The sequence below is a fragment of the Dasypus novemcinctus genome, chromosome 17 (genome assembly GCF_030445035.2).
Source record: "Dasypus novemcinctus isolate mDasNov1 chromosome 17, mDasNov1.1.hap2, whole genome shotgun sequence".
Lineage (NCBI taxonomy): Eukaryota > Metazoa > Chordata > Mammalia > Cingulata > Dasypodidae > Dasypus > Dasypus novemcinctus.
In genome coordinates, this window is record NC_080689.1 from 72,989,010 (window position 1) to 73,016,172 (window position 27,163).

General features: G+C 38.0%; 1 protein-coding gene and 1 pseudogene across 12 annotated transcripts in view; one reads left to right on the forward strand and one right to left on the reverse strand.

Annotated features, from left to right (window-relative positions):
* CTNNA2 (catenin alpha 2) overlaps positions 1-27,163 on the forward strand; it is a 1,156,618-nt gene that overhangs the window by 8,473 nt on the left and 1,120,982 nt on the right. The window lies entirely within an intron of this gene.
* On the reverse strand, positions 16,927-17,903 carry LOC101413440 (glyceraldehyde-3-phosphate dehydrogenase pseudogene; annotated as a pseudogene).

Genomic DNA, 27,163 nt, shown 5'->3' on the forward strand with positions numbered 1-27,163 from the left:
ATGGCATGAACTAGAGGGACAGGAGCCTGTACCTGAGGGAACCATCCACAGAGGGCAAGCATACAAGTGTTAGCAGTCAGAGCCAGGTGGGCTGGGGCCCATGGAGCGGGAACAGGAGGCAAAAGTCAGTGCTGGCAGTGGTCCGGAATCAGGCAGGCGAACTCGATTGCCGTTTGCCCATCTGTGAAATCAGGACCTCAGGCAAGGAGGCTTTCATGTTTTGCTTGTTAAGGCAGAAGCCAAACAGTAATTATTCTCCTATCTTTATTAGGTGGTTTTCAACCACTCTAGATTCTAACTTTGTCAAGGATAGTAGCACACCTTCTGTTTTTTCATAAGGGAAACGGACTTGGCCCAGTGGTTAGGGCGTCCGTCTACCACATGGGAGGTTCATGGTTCAAACCCTGGGCCTCCTGCACTGGTATGCAGCTGGCCCACGTGCAGTGCTGATGCGCGCAAGGGGTATCCCCCGCATAGGGGAGCCCCACGCGCAAGGAGTGTGCCCCGTAAGGAGAGCCACCCAGTGCAAAAGAAAGCCTGCCCAGGAATGGTGCCGCACACACGGAGAGCTGACACAGTAACATGACGCAACAAGCTGACAACAACAGAAGTGGACAAAGAAACAAGACACAGCAAATAGACACAGAGAACAGACAACTAGGGTCGGGGGGGGAGGGGAGAGAAATAAATAAATCTTTAAATAATAATAATAATATTCCTCTAGTGCAATGCTAGGCACTTAGTAGCTCCTTCATAAATATTTGTTTATCCTACTAAGTCTCTGAACTAGCTCTGTCTGAACAAATCCTGTTTCTAGTTAGACAAATGTAATCACCTTCCACCAAATACTTTCTTATAAGTTGTGAAAACAGCTATTTTTGGAGGCACAGCCTGGTATCCAGATGTGTGTAGGATAGTTCCTGACCTCAGGAGTTGACAGTCTAGTGATGGCTGTAAGATAAATACCTGAAAAAACAGTGTCAGAAAGAGTATCCTAAAGTATGTAGATAGTGTGTTACTGACTCCACAGTGGTACGACTCAAAAGTCCAGGCAGACATGGAATCAGGAACATCACTCCAGCAATGGAAGGGAGTGAGAGCATGGAGAAGAGGTGACCTTGAACTTTTATGTTTTAATTCTGCCCCTGCCTTGGTCTGGGAACTGGGACAGGACTGAGCCAACAGGGAGATGGGATCAATGAGGATAGCAGTCGGAGAGTGGACAAGTCACATGAAGGAAGACTGGAACTGGGAAGCTGATAACTGCTCAGCACGCAGCAGAAAAGTGAGACTGGAGTGAAAGGGAGAGGCTGGAAGTAGAGAGATGTTTTTTCTAGGGGTTTCACAAGAATTTAATAACAGAAGATACACTGTTTTAAAAAGACATATTTTGCCTGTGATACTTAAAAGAATACATTCTTGTAGGACATCTAGAAAATAACAAGAAAAAGACCCTGGAACATAAATGTTCTGCACTCCAGACAAGGGAGCATTTGGCTAATTTCTAATTATTTTTCCCCCCATGAGTATATCTGAAGTATTTTATCATGTAGAGGTTCTTTTAAACATAGCTGAAATTATATGTATATGCAATTTTGTATCCCATTTTTTTTTAACTAAACATATTTAACATGTTCTGGGGTAATATTTATTTCTGTATAACATTACATTGATTGGAATTTAAATTTCCAATATTTGGCCATCTATAGAAATAACTTTTCTTCATGTTAATATAGCACAAAAAACAGCTGGGTAAAATATTCACCAGTTTTGGAGCTAATGTTTAGGTTGGCCGGCTTTCAAATATTGGTTAGTTTTTGGACAAGAGATTAACTTTGGGGGCTCCAGGAGAATGCCTCAAAGACATAGGTGGGCAATATCTATGTAACAATTTATTTTTAAAATGTCCATAAATGTTAGCATGTTATTTTATACCTTATTTCCACCGTACATATAGCTTAGAGATCTCTCTGTGCCAGTACATGAAGATATACCACCATTATTTTTCAGTTGCTGCTTATTATTTTATAGTGTGGTTGTACTATGGTTTATTTAATCCTTACATTTTCTTAGACATTTAGATTGTTTCTGCTATTTTATCATTTCGAACAATGTGATGGTGAACATCCTTATACCGGTTTTTGTTCACATGCACTAGTGCGTTTTTAATGGTTGGATCTGGCTCTGACTAGTGTAGATTTTAATAGGTAATGCTGTTGTTCTTCAGCATGGCAATGCCCATTTATATTCCACCAGCATCGATGGAAGTATATATTTCCTTACTCCTTGGCCTATACATGGTAATTTCAAACTTGCCGAAGTTTGCCGATGAATAGGATAATAGGGTTTTGCTTTGTTATATTAGTCTGTTTCCCTAGTTTCTAGAGAGATTAATTATCTTTTTGTTTGGTTTTTAACTCTTAGTGTTGCATCTGCTGTGATGTGCTGTTTCATATCTGTTTTAGTTTCCTTGTTCCTAAAACATACTATGCAATGGGTTGACTCAAATAACTGGTATTTATTGACTCATGGTTTTGCAGCTAGGAGAAGTCCAAAACCAAAGCTTCCTTCAGACAGTGCTTCCTCCCAGAGAATGTGGCATTCCGGGGTTGGCTGCCTGCGATCCTTGGTCCTTGGCTGTCGTGTCATAGGGCAGTGCCCATCGTGGCCTGTCCTGGCTTCTCTGGGTTCCAGGTGACTTCAGATCCTTCTCATGGCATTTTTATTTTTATTTTTTGGTTTTTATAAAGGGTGTTTATTTGGGGTAGGAGCTTACAGATACCAGGCCATAAAGCATAAGTTACTTCCCGCACCAAAGTCTATGTTGGAGCAAGATGGCTGCTAGTGGCTACGAGGTTTCAGGCTTCATGGGTTTCTCCCTTCCAGGGTCTTGCTTCTCTCTGCGTTGAACGTTCCTTTTTTCCCAGAGCTTGCTTCTTCCTGGGCTCAGGGTTCCTCTTTTTCTGGGGCTGGCTGTTTTTTTCCTGGCATTTTTAAATGTCTGACTTTCACTCTGTTTATGAAAGATGCCAGTAATCCAGACTGAACCCTGGCCTGATTCGTTTGGGCCAAACCTTAACCAAATTTATTTGAAGAAATCTTACTTATAATGGACCCACACCCACAGGAATGTATTGAGTTTGAGAACATGTTTTTCAGGGGCACAAAGCTAAAAGCCACTATAATACCTTTGCCATTTTTAATGGGCCATTTGTTTATTTTAATTTATAGGACTTATTTATATTTTCTGGATGTTAAGTTTTTGTTGTTCCCAAACTAATGATATACTGTTATTACTCTAGCTTTATCATATGCTGTGATATTCAGTAGGTGATTGTTTTCCTTTCCCTAAAGTTCCTTATTTTTTTGCCCCCCCCCCTTTTTTTTCCCCCAGGAGAATATGAAAACTAGGTAATCAAATTCCATAAACAGCACTCTTTGGATTTTAACTGGGATTCTGTTTAAGATGATTTTGAGGGAGAAGTGGCAATTTTCCAATTCACTGTCTTCCCATTGACATGTCTTTCATTCAGTCTTTGTGTCATTCAGTTATTTTAAGTAGTGTTCTGCATGGAAGGCAGTCTTTCTCATTTCTCCAGTTTATTACTGTCTAGTTTATAGTTTTTATTGTAGTGAGCAAAGGGATTGTTTTTTTCTTTTACATTTTCTAATAGGTTATTGCTGATGTTTAATTTATTCTTTGTGTTTTTTCCATTTGGTTTTGGATGTAAATCAACATGTTAAAATATTTTATTTGTTTGAAGTATTTTTCCCTTGTTTTGTGCTTTTCTTAACAATTGTTTATATATGCTTTTATATGGTAAGGTAACCATTCAAATAGTCATAATTTAACTTTATTTCCAAATCTTATTTATATGAACACTACAAAATATAACCCCCAATTTTTAAAAAATTTTCTTTCTAATTTTGATAAGCTTCCATTTACAGTTCAGTCATAGACTTAGCATGAAAGAGCCACAGTTTATATCTGAAATACACTATCTATATGGTGGTTCAAATATAACTTTCCTGTTTTTAAAATTAATTTTAACGTATGTCTCTTACCATAGTAACCAAGGACATCATTATATTTTTACCAATGTCAGTGTATATGTGAAGCTTTCTCTTTTGAGTAAACACAGTGCAGGCATGGATTTCATGTACTCATTTCCAGATATTTACTTCATGCCTTGATAGGCTTTTCTGAATACTTTGCAGCAATGTCTTCGTGTATGATTCTTCAAGAATATGGACTATATCTTTTAGCAGTTGATGATATTCTGATATTAGTGGTGACTTGATTATGACAATGCCTATGCTGTTAAACTTATCTTTAGCCAAATGACTTTATTCTTTGGCTACCTGATACTTTAAATATTATTTTGTTCATATTTGTCTGTTGAACCTGTTACACTGAATAACCTTTCCTTCCTGCAGTCAGCTTTTTTTTTTTTTTTTGCTTATTTATTAAGTTTTTAAGAAATATATAACTATTAACAAGGCCAGTTCAGTATTACTAAGCAGCTCAGGGCATCTCCAGTTTTGAGAACTTAGCATTAACATTCTTTGGCATGAGGTGATCTTATTCAAACTTGAGGGAAACTTAAGTTTAGTCTTGTTTTGGGGAATTCCTCTTATTATGAAGAAGAGTTATTTTTGGTGAAAATCTTTCACGAACTCTGCACGTTGAGAAAATGGGCAAATTGCTTTGCATTGTAATTATTCATCTGTTCTAGGCTTTATGCATACATATCAGTATTGATTTGTCATTAATGAACCATACAATCCTGTGATCCCTATTAAGATATTATAAATAGGTGATAAGCTTTACTGTTGAAAAACAAGGATTTTACTTTGTAGGGTATTAATTGAGTGTGAATGTGAAATTAGTAAGGGGCAACTCATGGTTCATATACTTGCCAGAGAATTTTATTAGTACTGAATCATTGAATCTAGTTTGAAAGAAATGTAGTTAACTTTGCAATAATTCTGTCCTTTCTTAAGGATTTATAGAAATAAGCATTATCTATAGTAATAATAATAATATAGTAAGTTTGAATAAAGCTATCAGTGAGCAGCATATAACTATTTTCAGCTCTAGCTTACTTAATAATTTGGACAGATCTATTTACATGATGAAATATTCTTGTTTGGTTGCCTTTGGAAAGATGATTTTGTTTCCTGTTGCTATTATGAATAGCTAGCTGCCTTCTTAAATTAAAGTGAATTTTATTTTGTTGTGCCTCATCTTTTCTTACAGTTGGAGAATTGTCCTTAAGTAAGAGAGTTCATACATAGAAAAGTAAATACTCCTTTTGAATATTTATTTAAAGTATTTCATATCAACATTGTACATATGTAGCATTATAAAACTTTTTATCAGGTAGAATGCTAATTTTTGACAGATTTTATTTCTTATACGTTATCATTATAAAAAAACATTGTGATGCTCTTTTGCCTTCCATTTAAAAAAGTGAAAATATTTAGTATTCCACCCTCTACGCGGAAAACAACAAAACATCCTTGAAAGAAAAGAAATAAGTCCAAAAATAAATGGAATGACATACGTGTTCATAGGTTGGAAGAAGACTAGTTGGCAATATTTTTCCCAAATAGATTTACAGATTGAATGTAATTCTTTCAAAATCCCAGCTGCTTTTTTTCCTTTGCGTAGATAGTCTAAGACTAAAATTCATATGGAAAAGCAATAATAACTGAAATAATCTTGATAATGAATGTAATTGGAGGATTTGCTCTTCCTGATTTCAAAACTTATTGCAGGGGAGCAGATGTGACTCAAGTGGCTGAGTGCCTACTTTCCACATAAGAGGTCTTGGGTTCGGTTACTGGTGCCTCCTAAAAACAAAACCAAAAAACAAGCAGCAAAACAAATGAAAAAACCAACTCAGGGGAGCCGATGTGTCTCAGTGGTTGAGTGCCAGCTTCCTGTGTACAAGATCCTCGGTTCAATCCTGTACCTCAAAAAAAATAAAACAAAACAAAACAAAAAAACTCATTGCAAAGGTAGAGTAATCAAGACTTTATGATATTAGCATAAAAATAGATATATAGATTAATGGAATAAATCGATAGAAATAATCTTATACATCTCTGATAATTGATTTTTCAACAAATGATGCCAATAAATGGGGCTAAGAATAGTTTTTTCAACTAATGGTGGTGGGACAATTGAATATCCATATGCAAAAGGAGTGAATTTAAGATCCTTTATGTCATCCTGTATACAAAAAATTAACACAAAATATATCATATACCTAAAAATAAGAGCTAAATTAATAAAACTCTTCGAAGAAAACAGATACGCAAATCTTTGTGACCTTTTATCAGGGAATTATTTGTTTATATGAGACTCCAAAAGCACAAGCAACCAAAGAAAAATAGAAATATTGAACTTAATCAAAATGAAAGGTTTTAGTACTTAAAGAACTCATGAAAGAAGGTGAACATCAAAATATTTGGAAATATTATATCTCATATGGGTCCAGTCTCCAGAATATACAAAGAACTGTTACCACTCAACAACAAAAAGACAAATAATTAAAAATGGACAAAAATTTGAATAGGCATTTCTCCAAAGAAGATATACCAGTGGCCAATAATGACATGACAAGATGCTCAATGTTATTAGTCATTAGGGAAATGTTTGACACCCACCTCCCATATGGAAAGTCCTGGGTTTGCTTCCTGGTTCCTCCTAAAGAAGATGAGCAGACACAACTAACAGACAGTGAGCAGACAACCAGCAGACACCAGGCAGACGCAGCAAGCCAACAATGAGCAGACAGATGAGGGAACCATCTCAGGATAGGGGGAAGAAAAATTAAATATAGAATTACCAAGTGACCAACAAGTCCATCCCTATATATATAGTTAAGAAAACTGAAAGCATATGTCTACACAAATACTTGCAGAATTAAGTTTTACATTATTCATTAATTGTGAAAATGAATATTTCAGTTTGAAAATGGTTTTTAATTGATTGTTCTCACATCTCACCATAATATAGCTGAAAAGACGTTTCTTAATTGACATTTTTGGGTAAGATACCCTATTTGAGATATCAAGACATGGCTTCTGCCCTTAGGACAGCTAGTGGTATTGTGGGAAAGGCAGACCCATAAACAAATAACTGCCAGGAATATGATAGGTGGGAGAGGTCCAAAGTTCTAGGAGAGCCGTGATGAAAGTGTATTCAAAGTCAGGAAGAATTACAGAAAGGTCAAGGGGAACTCATATTTGAAAGGGGACTTGAAAAGTATTTATAAATTTCCCGTAAAGACATGGTGGGAAATAGCCACCAAGTCAAGCAGAAATCTTGAAGGCTAGAATGTCACTGTAAATTTAGAGACGAGCACTAACGCACTTTCCAGAGTGCTTTGAGGAAGGCTGATATGTGAAGATGTAGAGGGATGGAGAGAACAGTGATGGTTATATAGAAGTAAGAGGATTTAGGAACCATCTGGATGTTAGATATGCAGGACAAAGGCTACAACAAAGGTAACTCTGAGTTTTATCACTTCTCCTCCTGGTATGAAGACTGCTTTGGGAGTTTGGTGATGTCTGGTCTTGGTGATGCTGAATTTGAGGAGCTCACTGGGCTTCCGGATACATTTCTTCAGTTCGTGAATAAGGTCTGGATTTCTGAGATGCTGGTGTATTCAAATTAGAAGCTTTGAGAATGTGGAGCAAAGCTGGAGGTGATCATTAAAACCATAGAAGTACATGAAGTGTATCAGGGGTTGTATAAAGAATAATGAGGAGGCAAAGCATGAAAAACATGGGACAGAAAGTCAGAAAACATGTGAGTGTATTTACCTCTGAAATCCAGGTGATGAGAGAAGAAAGAAAAAAGAAACCCTTGGCAGCGGGAGGCAGGATGGGAAGAAATGGCGCAGCAGGTGATGAAGACTGAAACCAGGAGGCTTCTTTGTGGCCTTCGCTCAATGAGTGTAGTGTCTGTGCAGCCTGGTTCCTGGAGCCATTGGAGTTCGGCTGGTGATAAGAAGGGGGCACCGAAGGGCCAGATCTGCAGATGAAACAGTGAGCCCAAGTCCAACTCGTGGGCTGCTGGGGAAGCTGTCTCTGTTGGGAAGTTGGATTTGGCATCTCTTCATCTCCTCATCTTGATTTCTGTTATTTAAGCCAGGAGCATTCTCTTTCTACCTACATTCTTTATCTTAGCACACTGATTATGGGCGTGCATAACGTTTGTAAAATGAAGCTTGCTAAAATTAAACTGTAATGCTTATAGGTTTGGTGGTTTGTACAAGGCACGCTTTCAGCAAAAGTCAAAAAAGCTGTATCTCTTGCCAACAGTATTTCCCAGGTCTCCGGCAGAAACAAAGGCCATTACTAACACAACATATACATCTAGCTTCAGAAATAGTGTATTTGTTACGGAGGGACAGACTTCATTATATCTGGTTTTTTAAAAGTGTTATTGCTCTGTTTGCATACAATTAGAGCAATTGTGATTCTGTTGTTTGGAATGGAGATGGGAAGGCCAGTGTCTAGTTAGCTGATGACTTTGCCTCAACCTCTCCTAAAGTGAGAAGAAACACTTTTCTTGAGTTTCCAGTGTTTCCAGAGAGGAGAGGTGATCTGTACAGAGTTCAGGGAAGCTCAAGACTAAAGAAAGGCTACTCTATTTGTAAATTAAAAAGTAGATCCATGGTGATCTTTGCCAGAGACGCTTCAGTCAAGTGGTCAGTTCAGGAATCTGAGCATATTGGATAGAGGAATTACTGGAAAGAGGGGAATTAGAGACTGTGTGTTTCCAAAGTTGTTTGGCAGAGTTGGGTGCAGAAAAGGGGGTGGGGACTTATAAAGGGGAGGTTTAGTCTTATTTATTTACTTATTTTTGCTTTGTTTAAAAAGGAGTAATTTGAGCATGGAGGATCAGTGTCCTAGACTTGGTATAAAGGACTGTGTTCCAGAATATAGGTAGACTGCATTTCATAAAGGAGTAAGAATATCCCATCTCTGAGACTGAAGTGAGCTAAATAGAATGCGTAAAATTTCAACTAAGTATGGCGAGTAGAGAAATGAAAGGTATTTTCGTGTATGGAATGGTAGAGAGACCAGAAGCGGTAGAGGGCATGAGTAAAGCGAGGGTGGTTGAAATAAACGACTGGAGTGGGAAGACTTCCGGATCACTGATTGATGCCAATCTGAATTCTAGTAAAAGTCCGTGCTGAATCTACATCCCAGGATTGAATACGTGTTGGTGCACCATGTGCAGCCTGCGAAATAATGCTCTTAAAGAAATCGTGCTGATAGTTTTAATAGTTCATGGTACTTATATAGTATGATCCAACCGAGAACTAGAATGAAGTGAATTTTTCTTCATTGCAGTAGTTTTAGGAGGGGGTATGCCTTCAATTGTTCCATCAGGTAAGAAATGGGTTCCAAAAATTGAATGCAATTCTATGGCCTGGAAGCATCTATGATGAGCAAAGGTTTTTAAGGCAAATAACTATATCTAAACATATGTGACTGGAACAGGTAAAGCTAATTCTTGCTGAGTACTCCATACACCACCGAGCTTGCTTAGGGTAGGACTGCATGGTTCACTATAAGATGCTGGAGGCAGGTGCATAGCAGGCGTCCAGTACTGGAGTGACCCAAGACCATGCTACACGTGAGCCAATGAGCCATAGGCATGTGGGCAAAAGCTACTTAATATATTGGGGAAAAAAATCCCTAATTTTCTCACTTTTAAAAACTGTGTGTTTAGTCTGAATAATTTGCATCATTCCTACTGTATTGCAATGCCCAGATGAGATGGACCTTGTTGGAAAAGAGAAAAGAAGAGGGTGCTTGTGGTACCTCACTGTATAGAACACACAGATTGCTGAATTCCAGTTTTGTAATTATAGCTATCTTTTATAAATCCTAACTACCAAGAAAATGACGTGTGGAAGAAATCCTTTTGTAAACTCACCACTTACTTTTGTTAGTAAATAGATACTTTTTCTACATCTTGTTTAAGGAGAATACATGACTTCTATATGTTCCTTATTCCATATTCATTTCTCTTGTGTACAGCAAATCCATTTATAAGCATTAAAATGCAAGGCAGGTTAAGTTCTTAATTCTTTGAATAAAAGTGGTGGAAACATGGGGAGTTTGTCCTCATACATGAACAATAGGCTTGATGGCCAAACTTCAGAAATAATCAAATGCTATGGTTTTGCATTTATATGCTTACTAATTAGGGAATTAAATGATATTTCCATAGCAACAGAAACAGTCTCCTTCCGCACTTGTTTTATGCCTATAATAATACAACAGGGTGTCCAGGAACAATAGCCTCAGGTTCAGGGTAGGCAAGATGTGAAAGTATTGACACAGGAATATGCACTAAGGAGTGTTATTGGATATGTAAAAGTGACATCTGAGGAGCTAAACTCTTATGGTAAAACTTTAAGTATTAACTCTCCAAAGGAATAATGTTACTGAGAAGGCCGAATGGGTTTTCCTGAAATCTTTCACCTGGACTAGTTTTAGTGAATTGCTTCTCCAGTCTCAAGAATAATATCCCATGTCATGGTATGCTTCAAGATGCTGAACTGACCAATTTCTGTTCCACTTCTTTTGGAACAGACAGGATAAAGTGCCCTTTCAGCCCTTTTAGACTATTTAATTTTAAGAAATACAGTTACAGAGGCAGACTCAATCCCTCAGGAGTCATTTTGCCCCAGGGATTAAGGGTATGACTTGAAGGGATGCTTGAATAGGCGTTTTGGAACCTCCTGACCCTAGCGAGTTTAGGAGGTTGAGGAGTGTTCATTTCCCATATCCCTTTCTCGCCTATTCTGTTAGGTTTGCTTATTCTGTAGTAGCATTACTGTGATGGAATTAAAATTTAAGGGCGATTCTAGATAGTCATTGAATGCACTTCAGTGATTTAAAAATTTTCTTCCTGACTATCTATCTCTGATTCATTAATTGATTTTTTTCACCATGGACTTTTCTTGACACACGAACTTTCTAAACTCCTGTCTCTTGCTAATTTCTCATGACAGATTTTTGAACCGTCCCAAAACCTCCAGGCTGGTGCTTCATCCTGTACTATCCTCCTGTCATATAGTTTCATCTACTTTCTCTTTCTCTCTCTGTGTTCCAAAAGTGTCCTTCCTCCCATATTACATCACCTCATCTTGACACACACCTGCAACAGATTAGTTTTTCATGGCTCTAATCTCTCTTGCTGAAAAACAATCACTGTATTTCGGTGGCTACCAAATTAATACTAAATGCTTTTAGCCTATCACTCTGTGTTCTCACATTTTGAACTGAAGCTCATATTCCAAGAAAATATCCTTGCGCCCCTCTGTGGACACTTTCTGCCCTGGCAGGTATGAAACACTGCTCTCTGAACATGATCCTGCCTCCCCTTTTTAGCTGCTTTGTATTCATTTTCTGCTTTCTGGAGAGACCTTCTACATGCTCCTTAAACCCAGCCAGTATGCCACCTCCCTCCTTATGGCACTGTATCTGTTCCCTTAAAATGATGCCGTTTCGTCTTCCTCCTAACTTCTCTATCCTTTTCTTTGTATCCCATTTATGTTATAACTTGTCTTTGAGTTGACTGGTGTGTTTGTGGTGTGGCTCCTTTCCCCATGCCACAACCTGCACACTCCACTGTGAATGTTTTCAAGGCAGGCGCATGCTTTATTTATCTAAGGTTCCCTTATGCAATACATATCACAGTATTTTTTTATACAGTCAGTAAATAAAGGAGTGAATCTTATCCAGTAAACTTATTTAGATTAGCCATATCAGCCCTTTTATGACATGAGGTCAGTGGAAAGTTATAGACATTTTGGTGTACTTGGAAATTTCAATTTTATAATGTCAAAAAAACTGTATTAAGGCAATTATTATTTGGGAAATAGGAAAAATACAACCAGACCCTGTGAGTTATTGTATTGGTATTCTTATTTAATTTTTCTAAGATGACAACTATGGCATTATGTCAAGCAGAGTATATGAAAGAATTTTGAAAAATCCTTGGTATTTATGGTATAGACAGTGAATGACAGCCGTGGCTGCTAACGGACTGAGATCCTAATAAAGGAATAAGCTGTTAATAGCTCTGAAGTATCCAGAGGAGCACATTGAATGTCTCTTCTGTGGGGGCCTAGTCCTGAGCAATGCTTCATGAAAAAGAGTTATTTAGACATGCAAACTTGGAAATGTCTTTTTAGTTTTCATTAGTCTCTGAGAGTTTCTGTTATTAAACAGTCAAGCAAGTGAATAACTCAAAGGCAAACAACAGGTCAGCAGCATTTTAATATCGTGTACCCAGATAGCCTCATCAGTTTGACCAAAACACCTCCACCAACCTGCCCTCCCCTGCCCAGTCCTGCTGGAATGAAGGCCACATTCAGTGTAGACCACACCTTAAGACATACTCCTCTGAAGCCTCCATAAAGTTGTCTATTCATTATTTTTGCTGTACAAACAAATTATAGCCCAGGAATTTTTTCCACACAAGTTTTTAATTCCTCGGATCACCATTGTGTCATATGTCATTTGATGTTCTATTTCCTTTTAGACTTGTTCATGTTCATTTTTTTGCATGGTCATAATCATAATATATATGTAATTTTGTGTTATTTTAAAAATTTATAAATAGTTCGTAGTTCTTATACAGATTTTATAATAACCATATAATGGCTATATGTTGCATTGGATTTTTACACATTTAGATTATTCTGATTTGTAAATAATTTAGAAATGAGCACCTTTGGGCTTCTAACTTTCTATTAAAAATGTGACCACACAAAAAAATCATGTGCGTGTAGATACTAAATTGATGACTCTAGTTGATTATGGACAGATCGCTTGCTTATGACTGTCAGATCAGTTTATATGACTTCCTACAGTGTTTGATTATACCCAGTTCCTCCACTGTTGTGCTGGCAATAGGTGTTCTTTCCTAATTTAATTTACTTGTAATGGCAACTTGTGAGCAGGAATCTTCTGTAAGCCCCATAGAACTGATCTAGATGAAAATGTATAATAAAATATAATTTACAGGTAACTCTTGCTACTCCATGGCCATCTAGATACAGATTTATCTATTCCAGTACTGGCATTGTTTTTCATCCTGAGACCCTGTTTTTCATTTTTCTGATACTGTGCTTGTTCTCTCTATTTTCTCAGATACCACATTGTTCCCAACTTTGTGGTGACCTCAACTGTATTTTAAGCAGCTTTCCATTTCTGTCATTATTGGCTCCCTTTTAGAAAATATCAAGCTGTGGAGAAATCTTTCTTTTTTCTTTCCAATGCTGGAATTTGTTGAGTGCATTTCTATGTTATTTATTAGCTTTTTCCTTAACTGTCCAATAACATAATCATATATATGTTTTTAAAATAAAGGATAGCTTTGTTAATTACCAGATAGTGATACTAGCAGAGTTTGAGTTTCAAGAAACAGATCAAATATGAAGAAAGATAAGGCAAGGAGCTCAGAAGGCATATCCAGAACAAATCAAAGATAGTGACATTGAGTGGTAGTTATAATTCTTTATCTTTTCAAGGATCTTTTTAAAGGAAACATTCCATGAACATGCCCAGACTGATGGCTCTGTGAAACAGAAATCATTGAGAGTGGAATGACTGGATTTCTAATCTTGGCTAATGTGGGCGGGGTCACAAAGAAATATGGCCAGTGTTGTTCTCAGGGAGCCTGACCTCACTCCTGAAAATAAGTCAACCTTGTGGCCATCTGTTGGATTAGCTCATCAGCCCATATTTCCTGATTCTGTAAGTGGTATCTTGGGGATGTCAGGATCATACCAAGGCCTGTGTATCAGTGCGATTTTGGCCGCCTGGACAGCTGCACATTGTTAGCTCTGTGGACAGGTTGCGATAATGCTTGCCCAGACACTGTAATTAGACCCACCATGCCATAAAAAGTCATCAACATTGGTAGAATATCTCTAAGAACACATAGGTGAACAGCTCTCAGGTTCTCTCCTGATTTATACATTGATGATTAACGAGGTGATACCCAGGCATCTTGAGGGGAAGAGATGTGGATAATTCTCAGAGGAGCCACAACTGAAATGACTTGTCCTAAGGAGATAGAGTACAACAGAGGTGTCCACTGAAAGGGGAGGAGAAGTTGCCAAAAAGTCAGAGGTGGCAAAAAGAAAACCTGACATCATATTGCTAGCTTCATTTCCTGAGCAGCTAGGTATTTTAAAAATTAATTTATCAAGAGTTGAGTGGTGGAATTATTCAGATTAGAGCAGGATTGGGGTTTTGTTTATTTTGATTATGTATTCATTCCTATTAATATGCAAACTCTATGGTTTTCCACTCTCCTGCTTAGTCAAAATTGTGTGGGCAGACACAGCAGAGATACAAACTCATAGTGTGATGGTAGATAGATCCAAAGAGATTCAGATATCCTTGATAATAATACCATTTTTTAATTTCAAAATTGTGACCTGGGTGTTTTTTTGACTAGTAATGTTGCTTAATATAGATAAAAATCACAGCAAGATTTTCTAAGTGATTAAATTAACAAAGGCACCTAAGTATTGCTAAGGGAGATAACATCTGTGTGTGTGCACGTGTGCATGCATTTGTCCTCCTCTACCTTCAACCCATTGTCCCTCTTGACTCGGGTCCCATGGGTTTAGTGGTAGTTGCATCTGTGTCTCCTGGCCTTCTTGTTTGCATTTGTTCTACAACTGGGTTTCTCGTATTGTTTACCTCACTGTGGGCCGAGTTGGCCATAACCTTCTGTAGTATCTCTGCCCTTGTTAGATACATGTGGAAGACTTAACCAGCCCCTCTCCCCCCGAGTGTAGTTCTGTTGGTGAATTGAGAAAATGGCACCCTAACTGGAGTGAGTCCACCTTGACCCACCGACGTGTCTTGCCGTGGAATGGCCATTTACAGAACTTAGCAAGCTCTTGGGCCAAATTTGTATAAGCCTACTTTGTTTTTCAATGCTTCCTCCCAAATTTCTGCTCTTCTGGAAGTTTATCATTGCTTCTCTTTGACAATTTTTCCTCTGTTCTCTTCCTGCCTTCCAGTCCCTTCATGCTCTCTCTCATGTCCTTGCTTTATGTTTCATCCTTTTATGCTTTTTTATACTTTTGTTGTCAATATCTTGTTAGGACTGTGCATTCACCATTTTCAGATCACGGTGAGAAGAATCGTGCATCACCCTTGAATAAATAATTTGACTAAGAGTGGACTGCTTTCTTGGCAGGGCAGCTAAGGTGAATTTCCCCAGGAACCAAATCAACCTTGATGGTTATATTCATTCTTATTCAAATTGAAGGGTTTTCCTCGGCAGCAAAACCTATTCATTGCTCATTCCACCTGAAAGTAGAACTTGAAAATCATTAGAAATACTTTTGCCTTTTAAACCCTAAATAACCAGCATGTATATCTGAGAAGAACGTAATTCTATTCAACATATTTTATTGGATCTCTAGTTTTCTTTCAAGAGGAACTTCTACATACAATTTGGATTTATACAAGTAGTCCCTCAGAAACCATAGTTTTGGATAATTAGGGTTTTATAATTTTATAGCTGAAATGTAAAATCCAGGATCTTTTTACATATGCATGCCTTAGTTCAGTTTCATACAATATGAAAATATAAAAATTTTGATTCTACTTTTGGTAGGAAAAATGGGTGGCCATAATGAATAATGAGCCAAGAGAGAAAAGATCCATTTAATCGCCACCTATGCAATACACAGATATAAGACCAGGATCAGAAGAACATGCTTTGAAACACCAAGATAATTTGTAAAAACCAAAAAGGGAGAATACAAAGTCAAAGAAATTTGATATGTCCCCAAATTTTAGAATTTTTAATTTGCAAAAAAAGTTTCTTATGCTGTAGCAATAGTAGTGGAACAATTAAAGAAGATGATTTTAAAAAACACAAGGTTTTTCAATGTATATTTTATCTACAGTGTATCTGGATTATTTTAAAAATAGGTGTCTTTGATAACCTTAATCTTACCACATTTTTCTTACTTTAAAACTGTTATATTTGTTTTATTCCTAATCCTTTATTTTTATAAAAACTTGAGCAGATTAGTGTTGGTTATGTTGGCCATAGTATTTATGTATATGTAGAGTTGTTGAGGACCTACTGGATTATAAAAGTGGTACAAAATACTGAGTAAGCATGGAGGGTGGAGAGAGATGCTGTATGGGCTTTTTCGTTTGCCAAAAGTCTGCCAATGCAAAGTGTCAGAAATGGGTTGGATTTTAAAAAGGGGGCCTGTTTGGGGTAAAAGCATACAGTTAGTTCCAAGGCAAAAAACAGTCCAATCCAAGGCACTGTTAGAGATACATTCTCACCATAGTCAGCTGCCACATGATGCAGATGGCCACTGATCACAGCAGAGATCTCTCCCTTCCCCTCTAGAATCTACCATCTCTCAGAGCCAAGCCTTAGGAGCTCAGCTGCCAGCTATGAGGCAAAGGGCTTCTCTCTTTTTGACCTGTTCTGTGGGCCCAGCCTCTTGGGGACTTTGTGCTTAAAAGATCATCTAGTTCTCTCTCATAGGACAGGGTGAAAAATGGTGGCTTCCTATTCCTCTGTGTCTCTGTTTCTATCAGATCCAGCAAAAGGACGAAAATTCAACTTGAGTCATGCCTCACTGACATAGTCCAATCAAAAGCCCTAAACTGATCTTTTCTTTTCTATGTACAGTGTACTTTATTGATGGTACATGACAAGGTAGAGCCCTCTGAGCCCCTCCGAGCCCCTCCCCTTCTTCAGGGGGTCTGGGATGGAAGCTGTGGAGGATGGCGATGCTCAGTGTTGGGGGATCAAGTTGGAGCCAGGACTCCCAGCACCTGCTGCCCTCTTCTTCTCAGCTGTTGCTGGGGCTGGTGGTCCAGGTGCTCTTACTCCTTGGAGGCCATGTGGATCATATTGCTATCCTGTTGCTGTAGCAAAATTCATTGTTGTACCAGGAAATGAGCTTGACAAAGTGGTCATTGAGAGCAATGTCAGCCCCAGCATCAAAAGTGAAAGAGTGGGTGTCACTGTTAAAGTCACAGGAGACAACCTGGTCCTCAGTGTAGCCCAGGATGCCCTTCAGGGGACCATCTGATGCCTGCTTCACTACCTTCTTGATGTCATTGTATTTGGCCGCTTTCTCGAGACAGCAGGTCAGATCCATGACAGACACATTGGGGGTGGGGACGTGGAAGGCCATGTCAGTGAACTTCCCATTCAGCTCTGGGATGACCTTGCCCACAGCCTTGGCAGTGCTGGTAGATGCAGCCCTATGGCCATCATGCCATAGCTTCCTGGTGGAGCCATCACAGTCTTCTGGGTGGCAGTGATGGCATGGACAGCGATCATGCAGTCCCTCCACGGTGCTGAAGTTGTGATGGATGACCTTGGTCAGGGGTCCAGGCAGTTGGAGGTGCAGGAAGCATTGCTGATGATCTTCAGGGTCATCATACTTCTCATAGTTCACACCCATCCCAAACATGGGAGCATTCGTTGAAGGGGCAGAGATGATGACTCTCTTGGTACCACCCTTCAAGTGAACTCCACCCTTCAAGTAAGGTCTTAAAGACACCAGTGGACTCCACAACATATTTAGCAACAGCATCACCCCATTTGATGTGGGTGGGATCTTGCTCCTGAAGGATAGTGATGGGATTCCCATTGATGACAAGCTTCCCATTCTCAGCCTGTTGGTGACCTTGAACTTGCCATGGGTGGAATCATACTGGAACATGTAGACCATGTAATTAGGGTCAATGAAGGAGTCATTCATGGCAGCAACCTGCACTTTGCCAGACTACCCTGCAGCCCTGGTGACCAGGCACCCAATATGGACAAAACCATTTACTCCAGTCTTCACCATCTTGTCTCAGGGATGCAGCTGGCCCTGCATGAAGAGCTGTGGCTGTCTGTTGAACAGGAAGGGGCAGAGAGCCCCTACATTGATCTTACAAAGCAATCTAATCAACGGGTCCTCAGCTCAGCTTACTGCAGTCCAGTGGTATTGCATGCATAGGAATAGATTAGTTTAAAAACAGTCTTTTTCTCTTTGGGATTCATAAAATAATCTCAAACTGTAACATGAGGTGAATGAAAAAATATGGAAATAGAATAGTGATCAGATTTTGAAAGTAGGAGTAGGGGGTGGGGCTGGGAATCATGGCATTCTAGAGATGGAGAGCATGTGCAATAGCAAGGCAGTTCAGGAACGTTGAGAAGAGGTGAGTCATTTAGTGTGGGTGATACTTAGGTCACTTGAGTTAGGGTCTGTTGGGAGAAAAGTTGGGAGCAGCTTATAGAGTGCCTTGAATGCTATTATCAGAGCTTTGAACTTCATTTGGATGCAAGAAGAAGCTGTCCAATTAATATGCTCTAATGTCTGATGCATGATATGATGACTGGGGAAGGTGGTGTCAGAGAAATCAATTAGGAGGATTTTGCAATAAGGTTGATAAAACCTTATGAGGACCTGAACAAGGCAGCGTGACTGACATTGGAATACACTGCAAAAATGATCGGCTAAAATAAAAATCAGAATCAATAAGTTTAAATCCAGATTTCTCTTAGATGTGAAAATATCCAAAAAAATTGTACAGAAAATGGATTAAGAAAAGACTAGCTAGGCAGGCACAAGTACAGCAGACAGAGACCTGGGAGTCCAAGAGGACCATATGGTGAATATGAGTCAGCAGTGTTGTGCTGTTATTAAAAAACAAAACCAGCACTATGGGAAAATATATTAATAGGAGTGAGGCATGCAAACGGCAGGAAGTAGCCTTTCTGCTTTGTTCAGAATTGTTCAAAGTTATACTTTTAAGGATTCTGTTGGCCTTCCCCTTTCAAGAGACTTACTTAGAAAATGCAAAAAGGCCTAGAGGCCAATTAAAATTAGTTTAGAGGTGATAGAACATGATATCTGTGGGCCTATGTCCCTGGGATAAAGTTGTAAAAGTTTAATCATTGTATCCATTTTGACTCTACTAGTCCCATGGATAATGTGAATATCCACAGCTCAAAAACACAAGCTTACACAAAAGCCTCTCTTCAGGACACAGCATCATTCGTAATTTCCTCCTGTTCTTATCCTTATAGCATAGTAAGTAGTGGGGGACTGCATTAGGGGAGGCAGAAACATGGAAGCCTGGGAATGCTACCTCTACCCACACTTGAGTGGTGTTTGCCCCTAGTTGTCCAATCTTGGGATCTTATGATTTTATGGACCCTTCAGCCCAAGTAGAATTTGAAAGCCCCTTTAGAGCCATCTGCCCTCCCACTTCCTCATTAATAAATAAGGCAGACCACATTTACAGGGCAATTAGGGGCAATCAACATTTCCAACTCCTCCTCTTCTTAACCTGTGTAATGCCTACATGTTACATTAGAGCTCCTGCTTTGGGTCATTATTCAAAGACATCTTCTCTGACTGCCCTGCCCAGACCAAGTTCCTTGTCAAATGCTTTTAAAGAACTTGTTTCCTTTTCTTAGAACACACTATAATTAGTAATTATACCCTGATTTTTATAATTTCATTAATATCTGCCTCCCGCCATCAGAATGTAAACTCCAGGAGAACAGAGACCATGTCAGCTTTTGCTTGCTATTGTATCCCCAGTGCTTATATAATTATTTGTTGCATGAAAGTATAATTATGCCTACATTACAAAAGGAAATGACTAAGATAAAGTGGGAATGCAGGAATGTAAGACAAGCCTTGGGGCAGATTTGGACCATTTGAAGGGAGGGAGCACAACTGCATGGTTAGATGTGTGAACTCTGCCTGGTTCCAAACCCTGGTTCTGCCTCTTCGTAGCTCAGGCAAGTCCCAAATCTCAGTGTGCCTAGATTTTCTCATCTGTGCAATGGAGATAACATTATTACTTAATTCATAGGGTCACTATGAGAATTTAAAAACTTGATAATTGTAAAGCACTTAAAACAGGATATTGCCCATTCTAAGTATAATACATGCTCTTAAAATAAATAGAACAAAAGTCCAGTTTTGCCACTTGAACTGATATTCATCTCCATTTGAACTATTCTCCCTTTAAGTCTACCCAGCCAAAAGCATGCTGATCTTCATTGTATTCATTTACACTGAACATTCTTAAAGTGGGGTGGAAATGCCATTTGTTTTATACAGAATGGTTTTCCAGTATTTCATCTGATTCTCAGGGTAAATGAGTGAATGTTTAAATAATAGTTATGTATTCATAAGTAACACACAAAATAGATGATTTCACTAGGATGAAGCTAAAGTAAATATTTCTGTGTTAAATATATATAAGTTAAACAAATGTGAGTCCACTTAATTATTAATATTTTAAATATTAATGAAGTCATTTATGAATTTTAAAAAAAGGTCTTTAATTCTGTGCCTTTTCTATATTTTGTTTGTAGAACAATTTGACTCTTCAGTGATTTTTTTTTCCTCTGGAAAGTTTCATAGTATTTACAGTTTTTCCTTTCTACCATGGTGTTGACCAAAGAAGCTACTTCAAGCATCTTAATAAGAGGGGTTGGCGGGGCGGGGGGGCAGGTAAATGTGAACTTTCTGTTTTCTGCATGATTTTTCTGTAAACATACAACTTTAAAAAAATTGAAATTTAAAACATTTTAAATAAAGTTGCAATCATTTAAAAAGAAAGTCTCAATTTTTAAAGTGTGCATTAGAAATATCTTGGGTTTTGGAGCAAAACTCCTACATTTGAATCTTGGCTCTGTTTGGCAAATTATCTCTGTAGGAATTTGTGTAAAGAAGAAAATATGATGTGTCTGTGTACTGAAATGTCATGTGTTTGTGTTTCCTCCAGGCCCTGATTTTTAACAATAACGTGATTAAAAACATTTCAACATAGATCACATTTATAGAGTTTCTCTGCAGAATGAATTCATCAATGCAAAATAAAGTGATTTTATTTCTGAATAACTGTACATATTTATTATATTAATAACTGTTTTCTCCATATGACTTTCTGATACCGAATAAGATTAGAGATCTTAACAAAAGTTCTTCCACATTGATCACATGAGAAGAGTTTCTTTTCATAGTAGTGATTTTATGTACTGTAAGTAGAGAGTTTTGGCTAATGATATGATTTCAATTTTAAGTCTCTTTTTGAATATAAATGGTTTTACACTTAATAAGGTAGTATTCTTGATGAAGTCTTTCCCACATGGACAGCATTCTTATGGTTTCTCTCTATGGCAAAGTAAGAGCAGGACTCTGACTGAAGGATTTCCCACATTTTGGATTTCATATGATTTTTCTCCAGTATGGGTTCTCTATTGTGAAAAAAAGGTGAGAGCTTCAAAGAAGGTATCACCTCCAATCTTTACACTCATAGGTTTCTGACGGCAGTTGGAAATTCTGTGCTGCATAATGAGATGAGATTTTTAGCTATAAAGCTTCCAAAATTCATTACATTCATTGAATCTCACTGTTATGTGAGTTATCTGATGCAAAGTGAGGTGGGTGCTTTGTCTGATAATTGCATTCAAGACATTCACAAATTTTCTCCCTGGTAAGGGTTCACTGATGCCTGATAAGCCTAGAGCTATGAAACAGAAGACTTTTACATACAGATTGCATGTATACTGTTTGTGTCCAGTATGAGTTCTCTAATGATTTCCAAGGTGATTGAGCCAGGTGAAGAATTTTCCACATACTTCTACATTTTAAACATTTGCCAGATTCTCATGTCCACATTCTTTACATACATAGGACTTCTCATCCTATGTATGCCTTAGATATACCAAGGGATGCATTATAAGTAAGAAAGTTATCAGTCTCTTTTAATAGAGTTTACCTTCTGTTTCAGTATTTGCAAATTGAATAAGGTGAATATTCTGAGAGAATGCTTGTCTATATTATTACTCTTACTGATACAGCTTATCTGATGACCATTAGAAACTTAATTATGTTTTATGCTTTTAACATGTGAATCATGTTTATATACTCTTTAAGTCTTAACAGAGAAGGAAAAATACAATCTTCCCCATATTCACCATTTCCACAAATTCTTTCCTAAGTAAGTGCCTTCTTTTGGATGATGTCTCTTGACTCAAAAATTGCTCCTTATTTTCCTGATAATTGTCCACCTGGTCTTCAGATTCCAGACTTCTAATGAAAAATACCAGAGAGGACTCCTTGCCATTCCTTTTGTGTTTGTCATAGATTTTTTTCTATTTTCAGAAATGCTCTTGTTGAAATGTGATGATTCAATTTCAACTGCAGTCTCTGAATCTGGCCATGTCTTGGTAAATTCTTCTCTTCACCATCCATGGCTTTCTCTGATTGGAAGATATTGTCTTGTGTAGAAAACTGATGCCCCAAGGAAACCAGGTTCTTTTAGTCCCCAAGCATCATGCCATTATATGTGAACTCTCAGAAGTGTGCATAAGTAACCCACTTCTTGGAGAAGCTCATGACCACACCTTTGAAGGTCACCTGTGCTATCTAAACTTTCTTTCCTTCTTCTTTTTGATGGCCAGTTCTCTGTTGGGCCAGGCCCATTTTGACTTGGTTTACAGCATAGCACCTGCCTTCTTACAGCATAGCTACCTGTTCTTCTTGGTCCACCATGCATGTGCCATGGTCCAGCTGCCATAACCTTCTCCCTCTTCATACTTCTTTTTTGCCCTCCATCTTGTATCTTAACCTCAACCTTGCACCCAGTGCTGCCACACAGGAATCTCTCTTGAAGTATTCTGGTAAAGGTTTGTTGAAATATGAGGATCATGAATCTTCAAAATACACTTCTTCGAAACTCAGATCTACTTCTTATTAATGATTCAATAGGAATTTAGCAAAATAGATAAGACTAAATTCTGTGCTAATGGTTTTAAATTATTTTTATACTTCAGTATACTCATTAAGAATAAGTTATTATAAACTAGGAATTAGAGGCATGATTTGGCCAGCAGAGTGTTTTTAAACCAGAAGAAATTTGAATGCCTTCTTGTAGAGATTTAGTATCTATGTCTCATGATTCCCACAGCTAACATGCCACATGGTTTATGGATCAGGGCAGCACTCCCAAGTGTGGACTATGTTGCCTCCAGAAAATAAAGCATTGTGCTTTCTTCTTCTTGCTCATCTGATCCAATTAACTTAATGTTATTAACATAGTGGATAAATGTCATGTTTTGCAGAATATCCCGATGGTTCAAGTTCCTTCAGACATTACCATGTCAGAAGATGAGAGTTAACATAAATGTAGTACAAGACTTAAAGTGTATACTGTTTTCCTAAGTATGTAAATATGCCATACTTTGGAACCTACTTCCTAATAGGGTTGGAAAATAATATATTATTAATAACCAGTTCAGTGGCTGCATGCATGAGACTCTGTTAATCTGTTCTAGTAAAGTACCCAATCCAACACTACTGCTGCAATTAGGGTTGCTATTTAATTAAGTTATGGCAGTATACTGTCATCTGCTAGCACTTGTCTGATTTTTGCAGAGGCTGGACTGGTGAATTAAAAGGGGGTATGATGGGAACCATCACTCTTGAACCCTTTATAACTTTAAGTTTGTCACTACCTTTGTCTATTCCTGCTGGGATGTGATATTGATTTGGCACACTATCTTGAAAGGATAAGGAGAAGGGTAGTACCAGAGGCTTCTACTTGGCCTTCCCTATTCTAATAGATTTAACTCAAAGGTCAAAGAACAAAACTGGGAGTTCTAACATTTACAAGTATGTTCATTTCAATTATTCACGCAGGGACCAGGTGATTGACCACTGGTTGGGTCACTGGACCCAGCAACCCCAGTATGCTTCAGACCTGGACTGGAACTCCATTTATTTCCTGACACCCATGCATCCCCACTGTAGTGGGGGGTGTGATGTTGTTTCAGGTCTCTAGATGTCAGTGTTAAATCAGTAGGCATCTTACAATTCTCAAACTGTAGGATTACCTTTATAAATATCGGGTCTGCAGCTGATCTGATTGAGAGCTCTAGAGCTGGGTGGTCTCTCATATTTGTTTTGTTTGAGGTAAAGGCATCAGATTTTGGGCCCTCAGTTTGGCCATATTTCGTGCAGTTTTCCCCTGGGAAGAGTATAATCTTGGGCAAGGCAACTCCCTAAAGACAAAGGCAATTTCCAAAAAACTCAGCTGTGAGCCACCAATAGATATCACTCCTGGTATCTGGAGGAATGAGTGCTTTGGTCCAGAAAGGGGTCCTGGGCAGCACACTACAGCATCTACCCCCAAACCATAGGCCAATCATGGCGGCAGAGTGTTATCAAATACAAGTAATGCAATAGGGTATAAGAGATGGCCAAATACAATAATGTTCAAAGGTCACCCCACTTGTTTCACTGTAACACTTTTGTAAAACACAGCATTCATTCCTTCATTTATTCATTCAATAATCTATATTAAATGCATACCAAATACTATGTATTGTGAGCCAGGTTAGGGTTCCTAGCGTTGTTTGACTCCTGTGTTTCAGAGAACTTTGCATAATGCCTTTAGCCCTCGTAGCATGAATCAACTAAGACATGGACAGGTCTAATTTACCACAGTCACACTGGAACCTAGCTCTGCCTCTAAGATTGGTGTGCTCTTCCCACTATTCCTAAAGGCCTTTATAGGAAATATTAACTACAGGTTCATTTCCTAAAAAGTGGAGGGAATGGGAACATAGGATCTGGGATCAGAAGAGGGCTCATTATGAATTGTAATCAAGTCGACGAGGGACATTTAAGTGAATAGATACTATTAAATAGAAAATTGGAAAAAAATGGTAACTTGCTTTTACAGCTGAATCTATTTTAATATTTCATGCTCTTTGTCAGTCTATTTCTGCAAACAGACTTTGGTTGTTGAAAGTCGATTCTTGATCTGTTGCCTCATTCTTAATGGAATATCCTTTTGGTGAAAAACTTTTACTACATTTAGCAAAGGTGGATGGAGAATTGCTTGTCACCCATATGCTGTCTTCTCTTTATAACCATTAATACCTGATGGTACGTAACACCTTCTGTGAGTGATTGTGAATATATGTTGGAAACAGTATTAGTAACTTCCTATATATTATGGGAAAATAATGTTGCAGCAGCATTTGAAGAAAAGATATTCACTCAGTGCTAGTTTGTATTAACTGATGGAATTAACTCCATTAAGAATGTTTAGGGAAAAAAGAATGGGTGGAAATACTGCACAAGATAAGAGGACATTTGCTACATAATTTAAAAATAAAATTTCGTACGTTGTATTGTAGAGAATCCTTATATCCCACCATGGGGAAAATTCTAAATGTTATCTTCCAGTGCAGGTATCACATAAAATAAATAATTATGAAGGTAGTTTATTATATCCATTTCCAGATTGTGGGATATTTCAAATAGCCCACTGATTTTGGATTTAACTTATCTTATATTGCCATGATTCCTACTAGAATGCTTCTATATAAAGAAAAAAATACATAATCAGGAACAGACTCAAGCTACCATTAATCCTCTTTTCACAACTACCCCACACAAATGGGGATTATTGTCCTGAGTTTATAAATGAGGAAAATGGCCATACTTTCATAGTATTAGTTTACTTGTTTATTTTCTTTCTTTGTGACTTTACCTTGTCCCATGCAAAAGAACCATGAAACTGGGGGAAAAAACATGCACAGAGCTAATTGCATATGAGATCAGAATATTTTAAAGACCTTTTAGAAGTAATTTAGTTGCTTCTCTTCATTTTAGAGATGAAAAACAAAAAAGCTTCTGAGAGGCTAGGCATGTCACCCAGCTGATTAGTAGCTTAATAAGGGTTAGGAACAGGTCTCCATCTTGCAGTCCAGTGCTCTGCTCTGTTGACCTTATTGCACGTTCCTTGGTAAGTCTGCAAAAAATTCAGTTCTTTGGCCAATAGAGGTGACCAAGAAAAATGATCCTAATTCTTCTTTACAATATTGGGCAAATTTCCTTTTCAAAGCAAACTATGGAAAATCTTGTATAAGGGCATATTTTGGAGAATAATACCACTGAGAAAATATCTAATAGCCTGCATTGTGGACCTTTCCCTCCAAAGTGTCTCCCTGAATGGGGAAGTATTGAGTGCTAGAAGAGAAAGGTGAGAGCAAAGCTGCCAAAGGCTAAGCCATAAATAATTAATATGGGTCTATGACATATTTAGAAGAGCCAATCAGCCATCTCATTTAAGGAATTTCTTGTGTTTTAACATTTCACCTGCTGTATTTTATTTGAATTATCGGCACACGTAATTTTATTCTCAGATGCAGTTGGCTAATTGTTTTGTTCATGCTTTCTGTCATCTCTGATATAGTTTAAAAAATACATGCTTTTTCACCTAAGAAGCAGATGTATATCAAGCCATATTCTGTCTTATGTACAGAATTCTGACTGGAGCCTTGAATTTCTTATTCTTAGTTATGTGGCACTTAGCAACAGTGTTTCACATTAGCTTTGTTCCTACTTGGAACACAACTCACTGTGGTAACCAACTAACCTTGAGTAAAGAAAGAGTTCATGCAGCTTTCTGGTTGGAAGATTGAGCTCTGAATGTAAACAAACGTGAAGAATGGTAAATCTTTTTGTAGGCAGTTTTGGGAATTTATTTAATTTCTCATTGAAATTCAAGAAACTCACTGCATTGGTGCCTTTCTGGTTTTATAAATCAGTTCATCACAATTTTTGGCAAAGGCCCCTTTTTTAATAAACACATTAAACTCAAGGGTCAATAGGATTGCAGTTCTTGCTTGTATTTTAATTTACTATTTTTTATTTTTCTAGGTAGTGCATTTTTTCATTTATGTAGAAGTTTCTCTGACTCGTCACTGGAGAAGAGTTCTAAGAGTTATTTTTCCAGGAATAATGAGAGATTTCTAATGAACTGTCTCTATTCTCTTGTTTAATCTTTCCAGGGAGATATATGCATTTGTTCATTAACTGAGCAGGGTAGGGGAGGAGCCTGTGGCCAATGATCAGAAGTTTTTACTCTATGTAAATCTAGCTGTTTCTTAGAACATTTGAAATGGTCACCTTGACCTCCCTAGCAAAATGCATCATTGTATGACTGATCCCCATTAGCAGTTTTATTCTTGTTTTACCCCACATCTTAAGAGAGGAAAGTGTGGCTGCCTTTTTTTGTTTTT